The 6,000-nt window shown below is 56.0% G+C and overlaps 1 protein-coding gene across 3 annotated transcripts in view; it reads left to right on the top strand.

Moving 5' to 3' along the window:
- Positions 1–1,860: 1,860 nt before the first annotated feature.
- ZNF652 (zinc finger protein 652) overlaps positions 1,861–6,000 on the top strand; it is a 64,398-nt gene continuing 60,258 nt past the window's right edge. For 2 of the 3 annotated variants that reach the window (XM_062174792.1, XM_062174794.1), the window contains exon 1: positions 2,280–2,354. The gene's annotated coding sequence lies outside the window, so the exon portion shown is untranslated. Of the gene's footprint in view, positions 1,877–2,279; positions 2,355–6,000 lie in introns of those variants that run through there. The other variant, XM_062174793.1, reaches the window with a different exon arrangement.

Here is a 6,000-nt window from a genome sequence, read left to right as displayed (position 1 = left end):
GAAAAACCAGCACCCTGGGACTGGGGAGTCTGGGTTGTGGTCTGGCTCTATTAGACCGGGTGACTGTGGCCAAGCCATGAGACGTTCCTTGGCCTGAGATTCCGTCACTGGAAATACTCCTTGTTCTGTCTGCCTCCCAGGGTTGGTGGGACATGACCTCCCTGCAAAACCCATAACGTACCTGTTGCACGCAAGGTCATATTGTTCTGATTCTCACTACTAGCAGCACCCCCCCCCCCCAATTATTTATTTAAAAGAGGAACATATAGGGAGAGAGAGACAGAGGTCTTCCATCTGCTGGTTCACTTCCCAAGTGGCCACAACTTGGGATGAGTCAGGCCAAAGCCAGGATAGAGGAACTTCTTCCAGGTCTCTCACAGGGGTAGCAGGGGCCCAGGCTCTTGGCCATCCTCTGCTGCTTTTCCTAGGCCATGAGCAGGAGCTGGATTGGGAGTGGAACAGCCAGGACTTGAACCACCTGCCCACGTGGTTTGCAGTCGGCAGCTTTACCTGCTACGCCACAGCGACAGCCCCTACTACAGCCCTTTAGGGAGGCGGCCTGTGGATGGAGAAGCAAGGCACTTGGAAGATCACTTCCTTCTTTGGCCATCACTCTGCACAGCCCTCTCCCTAGCAGGATAAGCTTTGAGTGGCAGGGGGCAGAGAATGGTGCAAGTGTCCAAGAAGGCAGAGCAAGGTATTTCCATCAGAGGTTCTGGGCCCAGCAGTCCTAAGGTTGGCAAGGGCCTCCTCACGCCGCACCTAAGTCTCTCCTTGTATTATTGGTGCTTGTTTTCTCCAGATCGGCCTGAAGAGCGGCTCTCTACTTGCTGAAATATATCATTTCTAATATTTACCCACTGAAAACACTCACTGTTGAAGAGGGGGACCCCAAGTTGCCAAAACGATGATGTCTGGGGCCTGGAGTCCAAGTGCAATGAAAGCTAAGCATCTGTTTCTGGAAGGGGCCAAGGGCAGAGTCAGCTCTTGGCTCCTTTCGTCGATGAAGCTTCAGTGTCCTCCCACTTATCCCAGACGCAGGTCCTTCTACTCCCTGCATAACTGTTCTAGGGGACGGCGTGCGTGTGTACTATTTTGGGGAGAAATAGCTGCATCTGTATTGCAATTGTTTACATCGACTGAGATCTGCCTTAGTGCACCAACACGCCGAGTGTGCTGTTCACAAGGGAAGGCGTTTCAATCACGACCAAGTGCGGACAGGGCCTCTCCGCCCCTCAGAACCGCCGCCGGGGTCTCCTCCACGTTGCGGGTTCCTTCCTTCTCTGTGCACGTTAAGTCCTTTTCAGTCCCGGACACGCGCTCTTGGCTCTGGACTCGGATAAATGCTGCCCTGTTAGCTAACAGTACCATTAGTTCTATTAGCGACTCATAGCTAATTAGCCACAATGCTGAGGTGCAAGGCTTCCAGCACACACACGCAGCCCCGTCCCTCTTCCCGGCCACCTGTTTTTCTGAACGCCTTCCTCTTGGCCGGCGGAGGACCACTACGACGGTCGGGTCACTTGCACTGCCCTCGCCCAACAGGCTCGCTCTTTATTCACTAAGCCAACGGCTCTTCAAGTTCCAGATCTCACTTCCACCTCCTGTCGCCCATCTCTTCGCTTTACCGTTTTCTAACCCTGACCCACCACTTGGTGGAAACCAACACCCACCTCCTCAGCTGCCACCCATTCTCCACTTTGGCTTCCTTTCAGCAACCACGCCCCCCGACCCCAGGAGAGCGGCGCGCATGCGCAGCGCGCGCCTTTACCTGGGCGCCCGGGAGTGGGCGGAGTGGGAAGGGGCGGGGGCGGAACCGGGAGTCGGCGGTTATCTGCGCGGCCGAGCGCTCACAATGTGGCAGGAGGGAGAAAAGGTGCGCCGGGGCCGGCTCCGAGGGCTGCGCATGCGCGCCGCCGCTCCCCGCGGCCGGGATGCCGAGGGGCGGGCGGAGGGAGGCGTCGGATCCCTGCTGGGCGCGCGGGGGGGGGGCGGTCGCGAGGGAAGGGGCCGCGGGCGCGCGCGCGCGCGCTCTCGCCGCCTCCCTGCCCCCTCTCGCGCACATCCACACACGCACACCCCCTCCCCCGCCGGCCCGCTCGCCCTCGCGCGCTCGGAAGGGAGTCGCGAGACGTCGGAGCGGCGGCCACGTAGCGCTGCGGCGGCGGCGGCGGCGGCGGCGGCGGCGCCCGAGGCCGGGGCTGAGGAGCGGCCCTGAGCGCAGACGTTGGGCAGGGGGAGGGGCCGGCCCGGCCGGCGGTTGTTGCTCGAGCGCCGCGGCGACAGGCGCCCGCCGCAGGGATGGACCGCCGCGGCGGCGGCCGAGGCGGCGGCGGCGGAGGCGGCCGGCCCGGGTGAGTAAGGGCCCCTTCCCCACGCACACCTCAGCGTCGCGGCGGCGCCCCGGGCAGCAGCCCCCGCTTCCCCGCCGTCCGCTGGCCCGGGCCGGGCCGCACGGGCCGGCGAAGCCCTTCGCCGAGCAGCTGCGTGCTACTAGGCCGGAGCAGCCCCCATCCGGCGGGGAGGCCCCGGGCGCTGCGCTCGTCTGGCAGCGAGCTCGGGCCGGGGGCACCCCGCTCCTGCCCCTTCGCCCTTCTCCGGCGGACCCGGGCTGGGCTGCAGTTCTGCAGCGAGTCCTCTCGCCCTGAGGCCCGAGGGGGAGCGGGGGCGGCACGGGCTAGCGGGCCGAGGGGAGGTTTGCACCGGTCCTCCTTGCCCTGCAGCTGGTGGTTTGCACCCACTGCCTCCCCCGCCCGGCGCTTGCGCCCGAACCTCCGGCCCCCGGGGGAGTATTGTGCCGCCTGGAGAGAGAATGCATTTGGTGTGCGCCCGCCGCCAGCACCCCCGCACTCGCCCCGGGTGGGTAATGCGGACCTTTCTACACCGCCAGTCGGGCTCTGCAAAGAGTCTTAGACGGGAGACACCCAAGGCAGTGACACCGCCGTCACCACTTCTGCACGTAGCACGTTCATTGTCGAGGGATGTCTGCCGTGGAGAGGACCTGGGCTCCAGGAGTGTCTGCAGGATTTCAGGTTCCATATGCGTGCTCCTCTTGCGGGCGGGCCGGTCTTTGATCCCATCCAGGGCATCCTCCCCCCACTGCACGCACACACTTCCTGGTAGCCGAGCAGCCCCTGTCACGGCGGATCCATTGTCAGAAGCGGCTCGTGCCAGTCCGAGGAATGTCCTCGGCCTTGGAGAAGGGTGCTCTCCCGCCGCCGAGGTCACGGGCCGCGCCCGCCCGCGCGTGCCTCGGATTGCCCCCAGCTCGTCCCCCCTGGTCATCATCACCGCGATGCGCGGCGGCGGGCTCTGGGCGACACCTGAGTGATGCTCGAGCCCCGTTCGTTTGAAACACGCGGGGTGTGGGGATTCCTTCGCGTCGGCACGCGGAGCACCTGTGGTCGCGGCATCGTGCAGGAAAGGGGGGCCCGCTTTGGGGTGAAGGTCCCTGCGTTCTGTTCCGGAGGGTGGCCAGGCCCGTATTGTTCCGGGAATGGCCACCGGCGCACGCTTTGTTGACAACATGTGTGTGTGTGGGGAGGGGGTCGGAGGGCCGCTGCCGCTGGGAGGTGGGCTGCGAGTGCCTGGAGTCCAGGGGGTGTTCCCCAGGGAGGCCCTTTGCGGAGTGGTGCCCTGAGGTGCTGGCGGGCGACTCTTGGTACCACCGCGGCGCACCTTGCATTCCGATAGGTGCCACCTTTCCTTAGTGTAATTTTGCTTAGAGCGATTCCCCACTGAGTGTTGGTGCTCCTGGAAGTGCCTCGTTCCGCGTCTCCTAACCTTTCTTGTGGGGTCATGGAAGCTTTTGGGCCCCTCAGTGCAACAGACAACATAATTTTGAATGCAGCCACGGGCGTCTTGAAGCTGGTCCTGGGACCTCAGAATTTCTAAGACCTGTGTTACGCAAAAGTGAAAGGAACTTGAGTTCTGTGTTTTGTTTTGTTTTTAGGGATTAGAGTTCCTTTGGCCCGGAGCAGTAAACAGCAGAGTAGCTTATGTATGTATCCTTGTGTTTGTTCTTTGATTACAGTGAGTTAGGTATTTGTGAGGTATCATTTCCCTGTCTTCCTGTATAAACAAAATGTATGTGAGAGTCTTTCAGGAGTTAAAACTCAAGTCCAAAGAATTTGCTTAAATTTGGCCAGTTTGATAATGTGTGTGTTCTGACACGATCTTCTAATTGTAGCAAATTTCAACAGGAAAGTTTGTGCACTCTTTTATAATGCCTGGTTGACAGTGACCTCTTAGACGAAAGCTTTGTCATTTCCATAGCAGAACACCTGTTCTGTGAAAGACTTTTTCTAACTATCGAATATGACTTTATGTCTTTATTGAGGGTGATAATGTCATCAGAATCATCCATTTTAAAATTCGGTTTTAAGGGAAGATTTTTAATTGTAGTTAGGGAATTTGGTCTCCACGTTTGGAATCTAGAGGTTGGGGTGACCTTTGTACCATTCTATCAATAAGCAGGTGCTAAATGATCAGCTATTTTTGCTTTACCTAGCTTTTGCCTTTTGAACATATTTTAATCGAGACATTTATTCCAATTTGTGATGGTGGTGTGGTGGGCAATGATGGTAAATCAGCACAGACGCCAGCTCTTGAAGAGCTTGTAATTCTTTTTTTTAATTTAAAGAGTCCTTTGAGACTTTCATAGTTTTTGCATTTTGGGGGTCCTAAGGAGCTGAGGGGTTCATGGTATCACCTAGTATTTTGGGAGGTCAGGGAACCTTAGAATCTTGCATGGAACCTGTTCCACATACCTGAAGAGTAGTAGTCTACTAATTATGCAGCGTACCCTACGAAGTTTCAAAGCATGCTGAGGTTGCAAATATCGCATTTTTATTACCTAATATACATGCCCAAAGCGGCTTGTATCATAGGTTATATTTTTTATTCATGTCACACCTGAAGTTTTACTATCGGAAATTATTTGCCTATGCTAAACCCAAACCATTTCAAAGTTGCAAATGTGCTACTTTTCTTTGTCAACGTAGAATGGTGACAGACCATTGCCATCTCAGCTGACGGTGTGCTTCCTTGGCTTGGTATTGCGGAACAAGTCACTTACCTCAACACCCACACACCATGGAGCAGCTGATCATATAACACACATGGCCGTGAGAACAGGCTTCTCCCCTGGCCAGATTCAGAGCTTGGGAGCTGGAAAACAATTGCACAGCAGTGAAGCCCTGCAGGAGCCTCGGCGCCAGCAGCTGCTGTGGCTTCTCCAGCACCCTCCTCCAGACACTCTTCCCTCGGGAGGTTTCAGGGCCGCTCCGGCGCAGGGGAAGCAGCACCCACTTTGTGCAGCCCGTGGCCTGCAGAGCTGATTCGTGACACCCAGAGCTGTTTCCATTTCTGCTCTGAGTGTGGGAAGTCCTCTTGCTGTGTGGTAAGAAAATACTTTTCAAGTCCGTAGGGGAAGAGAAGCCGATTAGTAATGCTACTGATGTGATTTTGTTTTTGAGTGTCTGAAGCCTATCGAAGAAGCAAACGGTAATGTGAGCTATTTAAAAAAAGAGCCACCCTTTTCTCAGGGGTTTTAGATAATTTTACTAAAAGTGTGAATACTCTTTGAGTTTCATTTCCCTTGTTCTAAAACGTCAGTTGAGAGACAGCCAAAAAAAAAAAAAAAAAAAAAGATTGTCTTGTATTTTGAACCGTAGCCTTTGGAACTAGTTATTCCAAAGGAGCTCACTGCACCTCCTCGCTGGACGCTCTTGGGTTGTGTGCACTGTTTTAGCTGGGTTTGGGCTTTTTGTCAGCTGATATCCTTTCAGACAGTTGGAACTTGAATTTACTTTGATAGAGGTGAATTGGTGTTGCAGCTCCTGACTTGCTTAGGGAGATAGTTCTTTGGAGCCAAATGGAGCGAGGTTTAAGTCCCAGCTCCACCATCTATTGGCTTTTACGTTGTTGAGCAAGTCACCTTGACCTTCCCAGCCTCAGTTTTCTCATCAGCAGAATGAAATTTGATAGAATTAGAGATAA

This window comes from Lepus europaeus, chromosome 18 (genome assembly GCF_033115175.1).
Source record: "Lepus europaeus isolate LE1 chromosome 18, mLepTim1.pri, whole genome shotgun sequence".
NCBI lineage: Eukaryota > Metazoa > Chordata > Mammalia > Lagomorpha > Leporidae > Lepus > Lepus europaeus.
This window is presented reverse-complemented; position numbering and strand designations above follow the sequence as displayed.